This window comes from Carya illinoinensis, chromosome 12 (assembly GCF_018687715.1).
Source record: "Carya illinoinensis cultivar Pawnee chromosome 12, C.illinoinensisPawnee_v1, whole genome shotgun sequence".
NCBI classification, from domain to species: Eukaryota; Viridiplantae; Streptophyta; class Magnoliopsida; order Fagales; family Juglandaceae; genus Carya; species Carya illinoinensis.
Window position 1 is genome coordinate 10722243 of NC_056763.1, and position 21178 is coordinate 10743420.

General features: G+C 37.2%; 1 long non-coding RNA gene and 1 other non-coding gene across 2 annotated transcripts; both read right to left on the reverse strand.

Moving 5' to 3' along the window:
* Nucleotides 1–6025: 6025 nt before the first annotated feature.
* On the reverse strand, nt 6026–6133 carry LOC122290618. The gene has a single exon (XR_006236480.1). It is a non-coding gene; the product is annotated as a small nucleolar RNA R71 (small nucleolar RNA).
* A 12143-nt stretch (nt 6134–18276) lies between these two features.
* On the reverse strand, nt 18277–20537 carry LOC122290168. Its single transcript, XR_006236316.1, has 3 exons — nt 20334–20537; nt 20089–20183; nt 18277–18601 (listed from the first exon to the last, which is right to left on the reverse strand). It is a non-coding gene; the product is annotated as an uncharacterized LOC122290168 (long non-coding RNA).
* Between the last annotated feature and the right edge of the window lie 641 nt (nt 20538–21178).

The following is a 21178-nucleotide window of genomic DNA, read 5'->3' on the forward strand; positions in this document are numbered from 1 at the left end:
TTTTATCCAATTTCTAGCATTGTGTTTAATCACTTGATTAAATCACTTCCACATACTATTAATTTCTCAAATTATTGTTATGACATCATTATCCAACCTTTTAAACCTTGAAAATTTGATTGGGCCAAGAAAAATTACATTTGAGCTTGATAGCATCTCAAACCCTAACCAAACCCCCTTTAAACCCTAAATTGAAGCCCACTTGGTTGAGGCCCACTAAGGCCCACGAATTTGGCCACCTTGGCAAAACTTCTTGAAGAAGTTTCCTCCCCCACATGGTAGACCATCCACTACCCTTGGCAGCACCCAATAGTGCCTTGATGAGATGGAGAAACCCACCCCATCAACCTCCATACCTCATAACTTCTACAGGCAATCCATTTCCCTCACTATTCTCCACTTTATGTCACATAGCTACCTTCAATCAATGGTCATTCAAGTCCATATATTCTCTCTCCAGAAGTATAGAGTCATGCAAGACACACTTCTTTCCCTTTAATCACTTCTTCATCCCATTTTTAGAGAGACACCCAAAAGAGCTCTCTCGGGCAGATTTCTGGGTCTTTTTTCATGGAGCTTTTTGACCCTTTGTAAGCATCTTCACATGATGAATCATTCATAAAAGTTGTTCCTATTTGAGTATAGTTTTTGTAGATATATTATTCGTATCATTTCATGGTCCTTTTATTAGTAAAAAAGTATTTTTAACCATGAAAAGGTCATTCTGGGCGTTAAACTGGAGAGTATGCTATGTTTTGGCGTTTTTGACCAAGCTAATGGACATATAAGTTTCCATTGAGGTTTTTTTGCATGAATGAAGCTTTTGAGGATAGATTTTCTTAGATCTAGAAACTTGAAAACTGGAAGTGGAAAAATAGTTTTTGTTTGGAGAAAGTTTGAATATTTCGTGATTTGATCTTACTCTTAAGGCTTTGATATTTTTATATGATGATTCCAAGTCTCTTATTTTCATGTTAGAATTTTATTTTGAAGATATTTAGTATTAGTTTCAAAGATATGATTTTTCTATGCAAGGGGATTTCGGTTAGGCCTAAGATTTGATTTTTTGGATTAAATCCATGTCTATTTAATTTTTGGCCATGTGATTTTAAGTTTGATGGTTGGATATTTTTTAGGACATATTTTTAAACCGTGTGATGCTTTATTTCGAAGATCTATCCTTCTTAAGCCATTGATCAGGAGATTTATCAAAGCTAGTTGAGGCAAAAGTTTCTGTTTTTGGACTAAGTGTAAAACCAAAAACTCCAAGTGTTATTTTGTGATTTTAGAGACTTTAGTTTGATGATTTAAAGCATGGTTTATCTTAGGATGATGTTATGAATATGTTAGAAGTAAAATTTGATTTTTTTGGAAATCTTGGAGATGTTTTGATTTAGGGTCAAAACTTGTGATTCAATTATTTGAATCTTTTTACAAAAAGTTTGGTATTGATTATTGGCTTTTCTTAAATGGATGTTTTAAGCATAGTTTTGAACTTAGGATAGAAAGATCCTTGTTGCAAAATTCTGGGTTAATCATGAGATTTGAAGATAGAAGGAATTGCAACAAAAATCAAAAGAAATGACCTATGGATGTTTCGGCCATAGTGTGTTTTCTATAGTTGTGATTTGTTTTAAATTTTTTTAAGTTGATATTTGAGTTTAGGACAAAATTTACACGAGGAATGTAAATTTTGAAAATTTTTGAAGTTAGTATATGAAATTCTTAAGTTAGGGGTAAAATGGTCATTTTCCCACATGTAGAGGGTAAAATGGTAATTTTAGTGTAAGTTGTCTCCTTTACATGTTAATAATTGTTAGTAATTAAATGTATAACTTTTAGAATACTTTCTTATAGTTTCTTGTGTTTCGCACTTTATTCTCGTGGAACGGGACGATCGAGGTAAGTTAGCTTCTAACTTAATATCAGTTTATTGTGTATGTATGCTGGGTAAGGGAACTACAATTTATGTATGTATGTTATCATATATGCCATGCCATGCCACGTCATTACATGTTTATCTATTATGCATGATTTATTCTGTTACGAATATTTATCTTTTACACAATCTATTATGTCATATATTGCTATATGTTATAAATATGTCATGGTAAGTATGCCATATGTTACGTGTATGTCATATCATGTAATATTTATCATTGCAAGTATGTCGTGTTAAATAAAGAAGTCAAATCAAGTTTATGTTAAGTCAAGTTTCAGATAACATTCATGTTAAGTTTTTCATGTCAATCACGACCCTAAGTGTTAGGATGGGGTAATATCCTAGTGAAATTCTTTTGTTCACGCTGGAGTATCTAAATAGGTGTGAAATTCCCTGGGTTGACGAAGTACAGTCAATAGGTTGCGAATGGGGCCTAACTAGCTAGTCACAGGAGCGCGCTAGGCAGTAACGCCGATGGAGCCATATTTTATTTTACATGTGTTCATAGCAAGTGTGGCACAAACAATTCATGGGGCCACAATAACTGTGGAGCATACACTACGTGTGACACAGCAATTGTGACACGTAGAATATGTGAGGCCACAACAACTGACTCATAGCTGGTGTAGATACCTGTGTTGTGATGCGGTAATCGGCAGGGACACATGGCTCAAGGGGACCCGTGTAGCACCCATATGGTCACGTTATTAATTAAGTTTATTGAATAAGATTCCAAGTTCATGTCAAGAAGTTAAGAATAGGCAATCACGGTAACCCCATGAGATAAGAATAAGCAATCATGGAGACCCCATGAGATAAGAATAAGTTCATGTTTATGTTATGTTCAAGCTCACGTTCTTGTTATGTTATGTTGATGTTCACGTTATATTTCAAGTTCACGTTCATGTCATGTTATATTCACGTACATGTTATGTTCAAGTTCACGTTCATGTTATGTTATGTTCATGTTTACATTATGCCTCAAGTTCACGTTTATGTTATGTTATGCTTAGGTTTATGTTAAATTCAAGTTCATGTTTATGATATGTTTGTTTGTGACACCCCCAAATCCCCACGCACGTTGATGAAGCACTAAACTGCATGATTAAGTTACTTAAGTGATTAAATTGTTTAATAAAAAAATGATTTAAGTACTTAATTATGCAATAGATCACAATACTTGAGTCAATTGATAAATTCTGGTATTTTTGTGCTTAAAAAGGTTTATAATGCAATTGTTTCACATGAAAATAAATATTTCATTTTTATTCCTCTCATAACAGGGGTAGTTTGGGCAATACACAGCAAAGATATCATTCAAGTGTGAATGCACACATGCAGACCAGCCTCATTCAGACAGCACACAGCCGGACAGCAGCCACTCACTCGGACAGCACTCATTCGAACTCACACATGCAATAAACTTGTAGTAAGGAAATGCACACATGCAGAAAACGTGGGACCAGCTCACACATGCAAACCAGCAGAACACTCACACATGCAGACCAGCAGAACAAACACAGCAGACAGCACACTTGGAAAGCAGCACGTTGTAGGAGAAGAATGGGAGGCAGCAAAAGATCACGCTGGCATCTATGAGGCAGCACGTTGCAGACACTCGGACAGCAGCAGAATTATTTCTCTCTTTCTTTTCAGAAGTTGAACGTGCAGCAGCAGAGAGTTTATTACTTTCTTTCTTTCGTTTAAGCTAGAGCAGCAGGAGATCACATGGGATCATGGAAGGCAAGATGTTCATTTCAGCTTTCTTACTTCTGCACATGGAAGGTCACCACGACATCACATGTATAGCTCACAAACACACGGCTATAAAATGAAAGAAGGCTGAAATGCTACGGGGGGATAGTGAAGTAGCTTAGCTTAGATTGTTATTTTCTTTCTTTTGTTTTCAGACGCTAGGCTGCAGTTTATCTTTCTTGCTGTTTCTTTTGTTTTTTCGTTCGGCTACAGCAGTAGCTTAGCTTGGAGTTTATTACTTTCTTTCATTTTCATTCGGTGTAGTAGCTTAGCTTTTGAGTTGTTAGTTTTCGGACGTAGGGCAGCTTTAGTTTTTCTTCTTGTTCTTTTTTTTTGTTCTTTTTGTTTACGCTAGAGCTGCAAACACTAGACCTCAAGACGGAACTCTCTATTTTTTTGCTTCATTTTCTATTTTGCCTAGGACGGAACTCTGTCTCTTGCTCGGCAGTTTCTTCAACCGTTCATTCGGCTGGTTATTTGTTTTCTTTTTCTGCTTTTAGTTTTCCAGCTGAGGTTTACAGACCTGGGGAGATTTGTAGCTTTAGTTACTCTTTCGTTTATGTTGGCAGTTTTTAATTTGAGGAGTTGGATTCATTTTTTACTTGTTCTTAGTTCAGATCATTGTTCAGCTGGGAGTATATTATTGCTTTGAATTTTTCTTTTACATTTTGGACGGAAGGCCCTCTCTCCCTCTCAGGTTTTATTGTTCTTTTGGCTGTTTTTTTTTTTTTTTTCACATTTTTGTTCCTTTAGAGATGCAGGGGAGACGGCTGGCATTTTCATTTTGGATGCAATTTTTTTGTTTTCGTTTGGGTAGGGAGTCGGTGGCCTTGCGGCGCTGGTTTCATTTTTTTGCTTTACGTTGTAGTGTTTTTCAGTTGTTATTTCAGAGGACTCATTTTCAGTTTTATTATTTTTTTTAGTTGCCCAGTTTTCTTTCCTAAGTTCTTAGTTGAGTCAGCGTGGAGCTTGTGGTTTTATTTATTTATTTTTATTTCTTCTCAGTTTTTGTTATGGCTTTACTTAGATTAATCTTTGTTGTTAGAATTATCATGTGTAGCTAATTTTTGAAGCTTGGGTTGTGGAATGAAGTTTGATTTGTTTTGGATTCTAGTATAGTACAATATTTTGTCGATAAATGATGATTACTCGATATTACTAGTCGGATTTGAATTGAAAATAGATTGTGGCTCTTGCTCTTGTTTTGTTGTTGATGTAAAGCACAACAAAAGCTTGAAAATTATCAAGGCTTCTCTCGATTTATTGTTAATGTTTATTTGGCTAGTAAAGTAGACAATCCCTTAGAAACAAATATTGCAAAAATTTGAGCATAACTTTTTATCTTCCGTTTATCAATGCCTTGATTGGATTGTTAATCGAGAAAATTATCTAGAATCCGAAATAAAGAGAGTCTTATACCCAACCCAAGTGTTCGTTAATTTATTTTTTTTAGAAAATCTAATTTCAACTTCGATTATCTTTTTGCATTGCATTTGAATTTTATTTTCATCTCTCATACTTGATTCATTTGTTACTCATAAATCTCTTATACGCTTTGATAACCCATTGTCCCTGTGGAAATACAATTCTGGACTTATCCTTGATACAACTTGACACTTCTACACTTGGAAACACATTCGAAATCGAGTCAAGTTTTTGGCGCCATTGCCGGGGACAATTGGTGCTTATTAGAGCATTCCTCTACTTCTGAGAGGACGTTTGTGGAGCTATGAACCTTTTCACAGCCTGGGTGACATCTAATCTTTTTCCCTTCTCTCTATTTATTTTTCATGGTCTTTGATTATCTGCTCTTGTTTGTATGACTGGTTGGACTAGAGACCATATATCTCAACTGCTTAGGACAGAAACATTGACATTTTTTAGCTCTGCATCATCTTCTGTTGAATCATCATCAGACACTGATAGCATCATGGCTGAAAATGAGCATCATGATAGGGAAGTGGAGAATCCAAACAAGACACTTAGAGAATATCTTCAGCCTGTTAGGACTAGCACACCTTCTTGCATCATTTTACCTATTAATGCAAATGCTTTTAATTTCAAATCCGGGATGATTCCATTATTACCACACTTTCATGGTATGGAATCTGAAAACCCCTATTTGCATATCAAAGAGTTTGAAGAAGTGTGTTCCACATTCATGTTTAGAACATGCACTGATGAGGTCATAAGATTGAAACTATTTCCATTTTCCTTAAAAGACAAGGCTAAGACATGGTTGAATTCTTTAAGATCAAGATCCATTGGGACTTGGCAAGAAATGCAAACTGAATTTTTAAAGAATTTTTTTCCCATGCATAGAACCAATGACTTGAAAAGACAGATCATGAATTTTTGCCAAAAGGATGTGGAAACATTTTATCATTGTTGGGAACGATTCAAAGACCTTTTAAATGCATTTCCTCATCATGGATATGAGAATTGGAGGGTGATTAGTTTTTTTTATGAGGGGTTGCAACCAAAAATGAGACAATTTGTGGAGACCATGTGTAATGGAGCATTTTTTAACAAAGAACCTAAGGAAGCTTTTGAATATTTTGACTATCTAGCTGAAAATGCACAATCATGGGATACATCTGATGTTCATGATAGGTTGGAAAGTTCAAGTACAATTTCAGGGGGTGGGAAATATAATCTGAGAGATAGATGATTTGAATGCTAGGTTGGCTATGAGTTCTAAGAAATTAGAAACCATAGAACTGAAGAAAGTGAATGAAGTACAAGCTATACCTCAGATTACCTTGAGCTGTAATATTTGTGAGGGCCAAGGGCATTCAACTAATGATTGCCCAACCATTCCAGCTTTTAAAGAAGTTATTTTGGATCAATCTAATGCTATTAATATGGTTGCTAAATCTTTTTCAGGTCCTTATTCCAACACCTACAATTTGGGATGGAGAAATCACCCTAATTTCAGTTGGAGAGGTGATCATGTGACGCCCCCAAATCCCAACGCACGGACACGGGAAAATCGAGACGTCCGGATGATGACATAACGGGTCATCACCCTATCGACGTGTGCCAAGTGTGTGTATAAGCGACAAATGTGCACAAGAAATACGCAGCGAAAAGCAAGACAATAACTAACTACCATAATTTTTCTTGTTTAATACAAAGCTATTCAAAACATACATAAATAAATATTACAAAACACAAACAAAATTTTAAACTAAATACAAAGCATAAACTTCAGCACCCCGGCGGAGCTGCATCCTCGGGCTCAGCCTCCTCCTCCTCCTCCTCATCCTCGATCTCGGCACCAAAATCTACGGTACCAAAAATGGTGCCGCAGGTAAGTAAAATCCAAACACCACCAGATAAAAACATATAGAACTCAAACCATATGCATGAAGTGATGCCAATGCCCCAAAACCCATAAAAATATATTTTTCCACACGCCAAAAATCCCATTTGGCCCAAAAACAAACCCTTTCCAAATATCACGCCAAAAGTCACATTTGGCCCATATCAAACTCAAACCGTTTACCAATTAAACCGTATGCACCATGACCTCCCCTAGGGGTCATCCGCACATCCTGACTCCAGTGCCACATCGCAGGTAACGACCACGCATGTGACACCTAAATGAGTGATGTCTAGTTCCGCGCCCGTGCGTTGGTAGCTAAGCATCCTCTAGCCCTCGCTAGCGAAGGGCCACGGAATCAGTGCGTAGAGCGATGCCCGGTTCCGCGACTGGCGCGTTCGTAGCCAAGCATCCTCTAGCCCTCGCTCCCGTCGTCGTCCAGCAAAAACTCAGGGGATGTCACTCAGTTTGTTATGCTCTCGAATGACCAAAGGAGCTCCACCGGGATAATACCCCATCCCGGCTTAGGGTCGTGACACACACGCACCCGAAAATCCACTTACGCCAATAAAACAGGATTTTCTCAAATTTAAATAAAACGCACACGCATGCACCATGTAAATGCGATATCAATGCACAAAAAGATCAACCAACCATAAATCAATAAAACAAGCAACTCCGTCCTCCATCCATCCAACCCCCGAACTCCTCGGACTCAGTCCGGAATCAGCCAACCAACAACAAATATTTTATTGAATGAGCAAAATATATTTAAATCTAAAAGTAGGGTTTGGAAAATATTTACAGCGCTATATGGTATTTTTAGAAAACATGCGACGTTGCAAACAGCGGAAGGAAAGCAACGTAACAGTGAAATTTCACTATGGCCGTGGGTTGTAAAATACCCACTTTTGAACGGGGACAAACCAAGGCTCGGGATTGATAGAGAATGGCCTTGAGATATTTATAAAGCTAAGGGAAATGAGTTTTGGCCGTGGGTGGTGGTGGAAATGGCGGTCGAAGGCCAAAAAGGGGCTGAACGGAGTTGAGCTCGTGGGAGCTGCTCCAGAAATGGGTGGTTTAGGTCGGCAAGAGGTAGGGGAAGAAGCTGTGAAGAGATGGTGGCCGGAGGTGGTGCGACGGCGTTGGAAACGGTGAAAACCCGTATGGCTTGGAGGAGCTTGTGGTGGCTAACGGTGGCTCAGATGGAGGTGAAACTTAGTGGGCATGTTCACCGGTGAGAGGGGAAGAAAACTGGGTGGGTGGTGTAGGCCACGCCAACGGCGAGCGGCGGTTCTGGGCTGCGAAAGCAACCGGCGACAAGGGCAAAAACAGAGCAGGTGCAGTGACTTCCAGGGGCTTGCGGTGGCTAACGGTTGGTCCGATGGCTCTAAAAATTGGTGAGGATGATCTCTGGTGGAAGGGGAAGAGAATGGTGGTGGTGGTACACTAAAAAGTGGCCGGACGGCGGAGAACTGGGCGGTCAAAGGGGCGGCGACGGGAAGGAGAAAAAGAAGCTATTCGGCATACGCGGGAGAGAAAGGAGAAGAAAGAAGAAGAAAAGAAAGAAAAGGAAAGAAAAAGAAGGAAAAAGGAAAAAGAAAAAAGAAAATGAGAAAAGAAAAAGAAAAGATGAGGGAAAAGAAATGAGATCCATTCCTCACTCCGGAAACCAAAACTGATCCGCCGAAAACGATTTTAAAAACCGTAAAACGACTAAATAAATTAAACACCGCATCAAATAAATAAAAACCAATTAAAATACATTAATTTAAAATAAATAAACTAATATATTAATTAAATTAAAAACAACACTAAAAGTGAAAATACACTTAAAAGCGGGTCATCACATTCTGCCCCCTTAAAACAAATTTCGTTCTCGAAATTTGCAAGATCAACCACCAACTTAAAACAAGCCACATAAAATCACATAAACCATCTGTGACTAAGATTAAGATACGTACCTTCATTACTCAAACAAGTATGGGTATTGTTCCCTCATGTTCACTACTCGCTCTCAAGAGAAGTCTTGGGCTAACGGATCTCCCTATGCCACTTTAACCAAAGGTATCGCCTTGGACCTCAACTGTTACTCCTTCCAATCCATGATCTGTGATGGAACAACCTCATAAGTGAGACCCGGTTGCAACTGAATACTCTCTGGGTTGACAAAGCGTGGCTCTTGTTGTCCAAAGCTCTTCTTCAAGGACGATACGTGGAAGACATCATGAATATCCCCAAAATACTCTGGCAAAGCAACTCTATAGGCGACGGACCCTACCTTCTCCAGAATCTGAAAAGGGCCGACATACCTCGGATCCTGTTTCCTCTTCTTACCAAAACGCTTAACACCTCTCATGGGAGAGACTTTGAGATAAACCCAATCACCTTCTTCAAAAGATAACTCTCTCCTCCTGGTATCAGCGTAGCTTTTCTGGCGACTCTGAGCTGCCGCCATTTTATCCCTGATGATCCGAACTTGGCTTTGCATCTCTGGAATTATTTCGGGTCCAATTATCTTACTCTCCCCGACTTCATCCCAACACAAGGGTGATCTGCACTTCCTCCCTTAAAGAGCTTCATAGGGAGCCATCTGAATGGTTGCATGGAAGCTATTATTATATGCAAACTCTATGAGCGGCAAATGGCTTTCCCAACTCCCTTGAAATTCCATGACACATGCTCGCAACATGTCTTCAAGAGTCTGAATGGTGCGCTCTGATTGGCCGTCTGTCTGCGGGTGATATGCAGTACTGAACTTCAACTTAGTACCCAATGCTGCCTGCAAACTCTTCCAGAACTGAGACGTGAACCTTGGGTCTCGATCAGACACTATATGATGAAGTGTTAGAAATGCATAATTAAACTGTTTTAGTGAGTGATTTATTACATCAAAGAATGGTTGAACACTTAATTATGCATCAAAATTTTAACACTTAATGGAAATTTATTGATGATAATATTTTGCACATCAAAGTCTCATATTTGCTCTTGAAATACTTAAACTATAATATCATTTCATTTATATATTATAGGGCATTTATGGAAGGAAAGAAAGAGTGGGACCTATAAAGAAATAAAAGAATTGATTATGAGTGGAGCAGGAACACTCACACAAGCAGCATTACATGGACAGCAAACAACTCACTCGGACTCACACATGCAACACACACATGCAGTGGACTCAAATGCACACATTTGGACCATGCAGTGGACTCACACAGCACACATGCAGAAAATGCAAACATGCAGACCAACACATGCAGAAAAGTGCAAGCACCATTCGGACACCATACAGCAGACCAGTTCACACATGCATGACAACAACCACTCATTCGGATCACACCAAGCAGCAGAAAGCATTCGGACAGCACTCATTCACAATGCACATGCAGACCATTCGGACCAAGCAGTGGACACCATGCAAAAAACCAACACATGCAGACATGCAGCGGACAACACTCATTCAAAATGCACACAGGTAGAAAACATGACACAGCTGGACTCACACATGCAGTAGACTCACACACGCTGTACAGCAGCAGAAAGAAACCAGTTCACACATGCAGACCAGCAAGGCTGTTCACTTCACTTTTCTTGTTTCTGCACATGGAAGTTGAACGTGCAGCAGCAGTTTTTTTATTTCTTTTTCATGTGGACGGGAAGCAGCGACAGGAAACAGCTTTTGGAAGCAGCAGCACTAAGAGCAGGAGGAGATGAGTTATTTATTTAGTGGCAGCAGCAGAGAAAGGAGGAGTTTTTACTTATTTCTTTTCGTTTAGAAGCTAGAGGGAGTTATTGTTTTTTTGGTTTTTCATTCGGCTACAGTTGAGCAACTGAGTTTTTGAAGTTTTTCTTGTTTTCCCGTTTGAGTTTTTCGTATATAGCAGTAGGGCAATCTTGAGTTTATTTTCTTTCTCTTCCGTTTAAGTAGTAGAGTTTTCATTTTATTTTCTTTGACTTTTCTTTCCTAATACAGATTGATCTTTCGGCAATTTTTTGTTTTATGCATTTATTACTTTTCGTTTAGGAGCTCGATGCAGCAGAGTAGTCTTTGAGTTTTTATTTTCCTTTCTCTTCGTTAAGACAGGGAGTTCGGTAGCTTAGCTTGGAGTTTTTATTCAGTCTTTCTTTTTCGTTTAGACACTAGGAAGTAGGAGAATTCTTAGCTTTTTTCTTTCTTTCTTTTCGTTTAGTAGAAGGCGGATTGATTTAGTTTTTATTCATTCCTTTTATTGTATTCTGCTTTTCTTTCTTTTAGTTCCAGACCTCGTTGAGGAATTTGGCAACATTTTATTTTTTTTTCTTTCCTGTTAGTTTAGACCTTGGCAGCTAGGAGAGGCGGCTAGTTTTCATTACTAGATTTATTTTTACGTTTCATGTTTTATTTTGGACATCGGCATTGTGCTCTCTCTTGGTTATTTTTATATTTCTTCTCACAGATTTTTTTTAGCTTTGTTAGATTAATTTTTGTTGCTAAAAATATCATGCGTAACTAATTTCTGAAGCTTGGGTTATGGAATGAAGCTTGATTTGTTTTGGATTCTAGATCGATGCAATAATTTATTGTTAATTGTTGATTTTACTATGTTACTAGTCGGATTTAAATTGAAAATAGATTGCGGCTCTTGCTCTTGTTTTGTTGTTGACGTAAGGCACAACAAAAGCTTGAAAACTATCAAGGCCTCTCTCAGTTGTTTGTTAATGTGTGTTTGACTAGTAAAGTAGAGAATCCCTTAGGAAAATATTGCAAAAACTTGAGTTTAAATTTGTATCTTCCGATTAGCAATGCCTTGATTGGATTGTTAATCGAGAAAATTATCTAGAATCCGAAATAAAGAAAGTCTCATACCCAACCCAAGTGTTCGTTAATTTGTTTGTTTTAAAAGCTCTAATTTCAACTTCGATTATCTTTTTGCATTGCATTTGAATTTTATTTTCATCTCTCATACTCGATTCATTTGTTACTCACAAATCTCTTATACGCTTTGATAACCCATTGTCCCTGTGGAATACGATCCTGGACTTATCCTTGATACAACTTGACACTTCTACACTTGGAAGCACATTCGACCACGAGTCACTATACTCTTTGGTATGCCGTGCAGCCGCACTATCTCTTTCACATACAAGCGTGTCAACTTACCCAAGGAATCGGTGTTATTAACAGGCAAGAAATGAGCACTCTTCGTTAACCGGTCAACAATCACCCAAACAGAATTTTTCCCACTAGGCGTTCTCGGCAAACCCACTACAAAGTCCATCGTGATGTCATCCCATTTTCACTCAGGAATAGGGAGGGGTTGGAGCATACCAGCGGGTCTTTGATGTCGGCCTTCACTTGACAGCATGTGTGTCATTTTTCAACATACAAGACAATATCCCTCTTCATTTCATCCCACCAATAATTTTTCTTCAAGTCCCAGTACATCTTCGTACTGCCGGGATGAACTGAATAAGGGGTCGCATGAGCTTCTGCCATGATCCGCTCCTTGAATTCTGAATCTTTGGGGACCACTTTGCGATCTCGGAACCGAAGTATTCCATCTTTATCTATACTATAGTGCAACGGCCCTCGAGATTTTCTGACTCTTTTTCTGATATTCAGCAGCTTCGGATCCTTCCTTTGAAGAGTCTTCAATTCCTCAAAATCAGTTACCCGAATATCAAGGACTGAAGATAAAATCTCTTCTTGCTGTGAACTTTCAATAAGGAGCCTTCTCATCCCACAAAGCAAATACTCCAATTCCGACGGCTCGGCTTCATCTTCCAAGTGCGATTTTCGGCTCAAAGCATTAGCAACTATATTTGCCTTCCCCGGATGGTACTTGATCTCACACTGGTAGTCACTAATTAGCTCTAGCCATCGCCTCTGCCTCATGTTCATATTTTTCTGGGAAAACAAGTGCTTCAAGCTCTTGTGATCGGTGTATACTTCACAAGCTTCCCCGTACAAAAAGTACCGCCAGATCTTGAGAGTAAAAACAATCGTAGCCAATTCCAAATCGTGCATCGGATAATTCTTCTCATGGTCCTTTAGCTGACAAGAGGCATAGGCAACAACCCGTCCTTCCTGCATAAGGACACAACCCAAACCGAATTTAGACGCATCGCTGAAGACTACGAATGGCTTATGCGGTTTTGGAAGCGCTAACACTGGTGCCGTCGTCAACCTGCGCTTCAATTCTTGGAAGCTTCTCTCACACTTATCTGACCAAACAAATTCTGCATTCTTCAAGTCAAAGCTGTGAGAGGTCCGGATAGGCAAGCAAATCCCTCCACAAATCTTCGATAATATCCGGCAAGTCCCAAGAAACTCCAGATCTCGTGCACTGTAGTTGAACGCTGCCATGACAAAATGGCTTCCACCTTACTAGGATCAACAGCCACTCCGTCTCAGGAAATCACATGCCCAAGGAATCTGACTTCCTCCGACCAGAATTCACGCTTGTTGAGCTTGGCATACAACTGGTGTTCTCTCAATTTCCCAAGTACCAGACGAAGATGATACACATGCTCTTCAACATCTCGGGAATAAATCAGAATATCTTCAATGAATACTACCACAAAGGAATCTAGATAAGGTCGAAATACTCGATTCATTAAATCCATAAAAGCAGCAGGGGCATTAGCTAGCCCAAACGGCATCACCTTAAATTCATAATGCCCATATCTCGACCTGAAAGCAGTTTTGGGCACATCCTTGTCTCTGATCCTCAGCTTGTAGTATCCTGACCTCAAATCAATTTTTGAGAACACAGCTGCTCCTTGAAGCTGATCAAATAAATCATCTATCCGCGGGAGAGGATATTTATTTTTTATGGTCACCTTATTTAATTCCCGATAATCGATGCACATATGAAGGGTTCCATCTTTTTTTTTAACAAACAGAACTGGTGCACCCCACGGCGAAGTAGTAGGCTGAATAAATCCCTTATCTACCAACTCTTGCAACTGAGTCTTCAACTCTTTTAATTCAGCCGGTGCCATGCGATAAGGAGCTTTATGTACAGGAATGTTGTTGAATTTTATATATGGCCATGCATTAGAAAATGTGATGAATATTTTATGTATAGCTACATATGATGTAGGTTTTACCATAACTACTGAAGTTGTTAAATATGTTAGCTAGTGAAAGATCTGAAATATTATCCTAAATAAAAGCTAACCAATTGATGTGGTTTTTATTTAGCTACTCAACATGAGATATTGATAAGATATTAAATATATAGTACTCCAACAACATTATTGTTAACAAGGGATAAACATGTCTCCATCGGGGTAAAAAAAAGAGGAAAATGAGTAATTAACCACGTCAAGATAGAGACCTTGGTAGCTTAATTAGTTAGCTAGGTGTATATCCAGTACCATAATGTTCTGTTCGTTTAGTCCTATGCTGCCTGTGTTCACATGGTATTTGATATATTTGGCATAATTTATGTCGACTGAGAAGCTTCTCCTGATGTTAACGAGCTTTGTCCTGAAGGAAATAAGCACGTAATTCGGACAAGCATTTAGCTAGCGTGCTCGCGAAACTTGAGGAAACTTCGCACAACAAGATCAGTTCGATCGAGAACATCATTATATGTCTGTAACATTAATGTATGCTTGCTGGCTTAGCAAGCATTACCTCTTGGGCCTTATTTGCAACGCTTCTTATTTACGCACCAAATACATCTTCAAAATGATTAATTAAAAGAGAATAATATCCGTCCGTAGCCAAAGGATCTGTTCGGGCATAAAATGTATTTTAATTTACGTTAAATTAATTTTTGATGAGATTTCCTATTTTTATAACTTTTCATAAAAAGTAAAAGAGTGTTACTATGCAGTACTACATTACTATCTTACTTTCATCTTATTAAGTAAGATGTGACATATTTATCATTATTAAATAATAAAGAAATATATAATAAATGATCATTTAATAATAATAAGTATGTCATATTTTACTTAGTAGAATAAAAATATGATAGTAGTGTGGTGATAGAATTTTCAAAATAAAATATGTCTCAATCTACTTCATATATTCAAACTCATATCACAATATACTTCGTACATTCAAACATATGTTAATGAAATCTATAAAATATTAATATTTATAAATCGAATCAAATAATCTGAAATCATTTCAACACTCAAATCCAATCAAAAGTCTGATCACTCCCACAATAGTTCATTTATCTTATTCTTCAAAATATATTATCAAAACTCATTTTTTTCTATTTTACATACTAATTTTTATAATAGAATATATATCAATTTATCTATTTTTTTATATTATTTAAATATTTTTTAATATATTTTATTCATTTTTAACATAACATTTTTTAATATTCTACCTTACGTGAACCGAGCCTCTGTCCACGCATAATCAGCAACCGATGCATGTCACTTTGTTTTTGGGACTGCGTGCGGTGCGAGCAAATGCTACGCAACTTTCCCAAACAATTATTTGGTGGCTGAATGTACGAAGAAAAAGAGGTTTTTAATACTGAGATATTTTATATAATTTTTCAAAGTTACCCAACAGTGTGATCTATAAAAGTTTGAGCAGTCAACAAATTCTTACTTTTTCTTATTTTATTGGCATGTTCACCAACAATCGAGAGTCCTTGTTCTTGTCTTGGGTATTTGACTGGAAACACACCTAAAAAGTAAAAGATCAAAGCTATTGGGAGATAGAAAATAATTAAAAATATTTTAGAGGTGTAAACAGTATTTTTCCACGTCTAGAAAATTACTGTAATAAAATATAAAATAAATATGAAAATATAAAATTTATTAGAAAGTAATTTTAACTAATTTTCTTTATAGTATATAAAAAAATATATTTTTTACAAGAGTTAACAGGAGTGCTCTTGATGAAACGCGTGCGGCGTGCAGTCAAAAGGCATAAAGTATTTCAACACTTCAAAAGGAAGTATTAGCAAGTACTGTTACCTCCTCCTGTTGTTGCAAAGAATGTGGAGCACTTCTTCCTTAAAAGTACTGGACGCTCATCTCATATAATTCTGTTTATGAGTTACTCATAAGGGATGATTATTTATTGGTAGGAATAACTTCTGTTGTTGATGATTTTAATAAGACCATAGCTAGGGCAATCCACAAGTCACTTAAAAGGAGAATAGAAATGCTCTGTGCATTATATCGAATGGAGATTGTTAACTGAATGCATGGCATGAGAAATTGGGACAACTTAATATTGAGTTAGAAATCTATTTAAGTTATTTGCTTGCTTATTAAAGGCATAGAACTTGCTTATTAAATCTATTCAAGTTGATCGAGCTGGAACCTATCTGCTCAAAAATAGGTTATTGCACTGTTATTTTAATGTTTTGTGTTTCTACAATCCTACGCGTTTAAGCTTTTATCTGATGCAGGAATTGAAACGCCTTGCACAAGCACAAACCACTTTGCCAAATGGAGATGTGAAGGTTAAGTCCGACCTTTAGGTGCCCATTTCAGTATTACCCCCTCTTTAATAGTGTTTATCTAGTAGCTTGTCTGTGATCACATGGTTGTTGATAAAAGCCTAATGGATACCTTGATCCAAAACAGTAGAAGTTTTTTCACTTAACTTCCTTTTCAGTACACGCTGATCATAAATTTGGGAATGTGAAACTTCAACTTTCCTCCTTGATTGTAGCATGCATACTGTTTTTTTTTTTTTTTCCCTTTTGGAGTAGTTCATGTAACATACATATTGTTAACTAATATTTGATAATTATGTTTATGCAATATTAGATATTTGATGTAATTGGCCCCTTTTGATGTGCGGTGAGCTTGTAGAGCAGATGCTTATTAACATGTATGATTAATAATCCTGTGTCATCTTGTTAAATATTTGAAAGGGATTTTTGTCTTAATCTTTCATATGTTTAGTATAGATGTCTTAATCTTTGCATTTTTATGTTCTGTGGTTGTAACTTTTTAAACTTTTATGCTAATCATATTAAAAGTGGTGGCTTGTTTCTGTTTTTCTTTTGATGAACTGCAGGTGGATAGAAGATCAAAATGGGACTATTTTCATGATGATAGAAAATCAAAGTCCTTCCGCGATGATGTAGTAAATTAGTTCATGTTTATTGTTGCGTATTGGAGTTTAATTAAAACAATGTATGTGTTGTGTATTGTTCTAAGCAAATTTGTTCAGACAATGTAATATGTAGTGGGTTTTTTTTATTTTTATTTTTACATGCATTTATAACTTATAAAGTTCATTAGTTGTTTATAGCCTTAGCTATTCTTAACATGAATCTAGTTTTTCATTTTGATATTTTTAATCTTTATGGACAATGATAAATATAGAGTTTTATATAACAAAAACTTTTTGCTTTTCAACATTATTTTTTGAAAAAGTTGTAATAAAATATAGGATTTTTTATAAACATATTTTCCTGCAAAATCAATAATAACATATAGACTTTTAAAAAAAAAAAATGAAGAAGAAAACCGGGTTCAATCCGGAACCCGGAATCCGGTTTTTTTAAAACCCGGATACATCCAGGTTTCGGACCGGATCTGACCCGGCTTAACCCGGTCTAGGTTCCAGCCCGGATTTGAGACCCGGGTTGCGGTCCGGGTGTACCCGGGTTGGAACTCAGATGAATAGTCTTAGATCCATGTCATAGCAAATCTTGCCTTCAAAGCAATAATAATAGTCATTAGTCCACTTGTTTCAGATTCATGACATAATTTACGAAGATGAAGAATCACTTGAAGGTGGGATTCAATCTTTTCAAACCAAAATCTTAAACGTTGACAACTTAGGCGTTCAATGTTTTACTTTATATACAAACATGCAAACTCACCAATATCAGATGAAAACCAAGCGTACTGAAAGAAACCGGCTGAAAAATATCTGCCGGCACGCAGAGAATGCAATGCATGTTTAATTTCTGAAAGAAAAAACTTGTTCTGGCTCGAATTACCCTCAAGCTGGTTTGGTTATATGCATTCAATGATTCAAGCATATGAGCGTCCAGACTTTCTATTTAAGTTGGCAAACGTCAAAACATGAGCTAGAAATCCAGTTTGTCCTCCCTCAGATGGGAATGGAACTGCTACTCATAATGGAGCAGCGCCAATGTAAAGTACTACTCGCCTGAGACGGTAATTTAGAGGATCATCTCTTGTGCATTGATAGCCTAGAAAATTTAGCAATCACAAAGGCCAGGTTCGTTGATAAAATAAATTGACTCTCTCAATCTATGTCAATTTCTGGCATTTTCTTTCTAGAAAAAGAAAAAAATGCTATAGTTTACAGAGTTGGAAAGTTCATTATAAATCTAGCCTCAACTACAGCTCATTTGAAGTCCATTTAGTGTACAAATGTCTGCTATGGGACCTCCAAAATGATATGTATTACTGCAAACTCGCAGACAAACCACTAGATTGGCCTCCGTCTTGCTGATATCTGCATTCGTAACAAGCCTGTACGTCCATGTTTACACAATGCTTTTGTTTCTTTTGATGAGCTGAGACGCATTGTCACTGGTACAGCAAATTGTATGCTCTTAATGTCTTCTAAAGACAGCTTTCTTTCCAACTTGAGTCCTTGTTACTTGTAATACCTCCTAAAGAAGTGGAAACAACAAATTAGCAGTGAGCCGGATCGCCAGGCAAAAAACCGAAAAATGAAACGAGTCAGTGTTCCGGGACAAGTCATTGAGCATGACTATTTGGAACTTATAAATTCATTGGCAAAACAGGGCATAGAAGAATCCTCAGAAGCAAGTTACCGTGAAAAAACAAATCAAGAGTAGAGGCATCAATTTCATTGTGAAAATTATGAAACAAAGTGTACAAGCAATGAGGGGGATACCAATCTTGTGGTTCTACAACATTCCATATGTTCACCTACTTATCCCTTTTCTCCTTTATTTACTTTTACTGTACCTCTGGAGATGCATGCTCTAGGTGATGTTATTAGACCCTCTTGCATAATGTTGTATAGACAAGGAAACCGTGTTTCTATAGAGCAAGAAGAGAAATTATATTCATTCCATAATCCTGTTATCATCCCTTGATGAGACATCAAAAGATTGGAAAACTATTGGTTATTTTTCACTTATCTACCAATGATTCAAGGCTATGTCAACAGATGATAAGATGATGATGAATAGCATTTTTCATGGTAGGAAATGGGCCATCTTAGTTAGCAACAAGACACTACATTTGTGGTTCCCAGAGCAGTATGAAAAGAACCGGCTAATTTCACGTTGGACACCCAAACTATCACTCTTTTTCAAATTGCATCCTATTGATCAAACCAAACAATGAATAACCCAAACTACCAATTTCTTTTAAATTGCACGCTCCATCCAACTGATTCGTTAGCTTTGACCGACCCATAAACACATGATGCACACTTGTCTAGGGTTCCGTCTGAAAAAGCCCAAGATACCCTATGTGGAGAGGCGGCCAGAAGAAGCCATAGGACTTCATATCTCTTCTCATTACCAATCATTGATCGACAAAGAAACCAACTATACTGCCACAGCAGAGGTCAAAGCTGCTCGGTTCCAGTTTCAATGAGTCAAAAAGGGACAAACACAAATAAATTCAGAACTTAACAGAAAATGGTTTCATTCTTCTATTTCATTTGAGTTTTAGATCCCAGGGTATGTCGTTTCTGCAATGAAGTAGCATGGGAAACAATGTAATTTTTGTTTAACTTCTTTCTATTAATAACAAAAGCATCTCCACCAAAATACTCTGGACTTTTCACAAGGAACGAAACCCTACAAGTCACATGTCTAGGGTTTTGTTAGAACCAACGGGTTAGTTGGATGGAGGGTGCAAATTGAAATAATTTGGTAGCTTATGGTATCCAATTGTTTGTTTCCATAGTTTTGGGTGCCATTTGAAAAATGGGTGATAATTTGGGGGTGCAAATTGAAATGAATAAAAAAAATTAGTGGGACCTTGTGCTTTTAGTACTCGAATAAAACACATGAAAGAAATGAGCACTTGGAATTCTTATTCTGACTTTTCTGAAAATCTAAGGAGAAGTATTTTAAATTGTTTGCCATGACTTTTGAGAGAAAGGGAGAGATTGTACATTGAAGTCCATGTAGGAAGCATTCATTGCAAGCCATTGAGCATCCATCATTTCAAATGCGATACAATATAATTCATCAAAGGCTTTTTCATCATCTGTAATAAAGGACATGCAAGTCATGAGTGTAACTCATTTTGAAAAATAAAAAAATAAAGACAAAACTTCGGAGTTTAAAACTTGAAAGCAGACTTTTTCCATTTTGTAAGACCTTTGAATTCCACCTAATCTGAGCTGTAGTAGATTACCTCCCAATAATTTAATGAAATTAATTCCTGGAAGACATCGTGGTTTTACTGCACAAGAGACCAGAAGATGATCATTAAATAACAGTATCTTTTTTTTTATGCGTAAATAACATTTGCATCTTAATTTCCCAAGATCTTGTAGTGATAAAAAAATGAGTGCACTGAAACTCTTATTTTTTTATTTTTTATTTATTATTATTTTTTTTTATGAACAAGAAAATTTTATTGAGACAAGTAAGAAGGCAAAACAAAGTACACAGGAAGTATACAAAAACTGAACCTAGTACAAGTCAGGAACTCGAAAAAGAAATAAGAAAATCATGGACACTAGTTGGTGTCCAAAACAATTAATCCACGCTTGCTGAAATTATCTAAATGTCAAAATCTTCCCTAAAGAAGCAGACCAGCCAAAGAATGCAACCTTTGAAGGCACCTTACTCTTCCAAATACTCTTCCAAGGAAAAGAATGAACCCCATTCGGCCTAGACAGCGTCTCATACCAAGAACGAACTGAAAACTTGTAACCAGTATGCATCCAGACCATCTTATCCCTCATACCCACCCAAGCTGAGTAGCATACAATAAACCAAACAATTCAAAAACAGCCCCCATTTCCCAATCATATACAGCACCAGAACAATCCAAAAACTCAGCCATGGAAGCAGCCAGATTCTGAGAAATACGAAAAAGATCTGGAAAAATTGCACAAAGTGCCCTACCACCACATCATGCATCATGCCAAAAACGAACTCTGTAGCCGTCCCCAACCACAAAGATGACATGTTTTACAAAAGCAACCCAAACTCTCCTAATATTTTTCCACACCCCCACACCATAAGTACCTC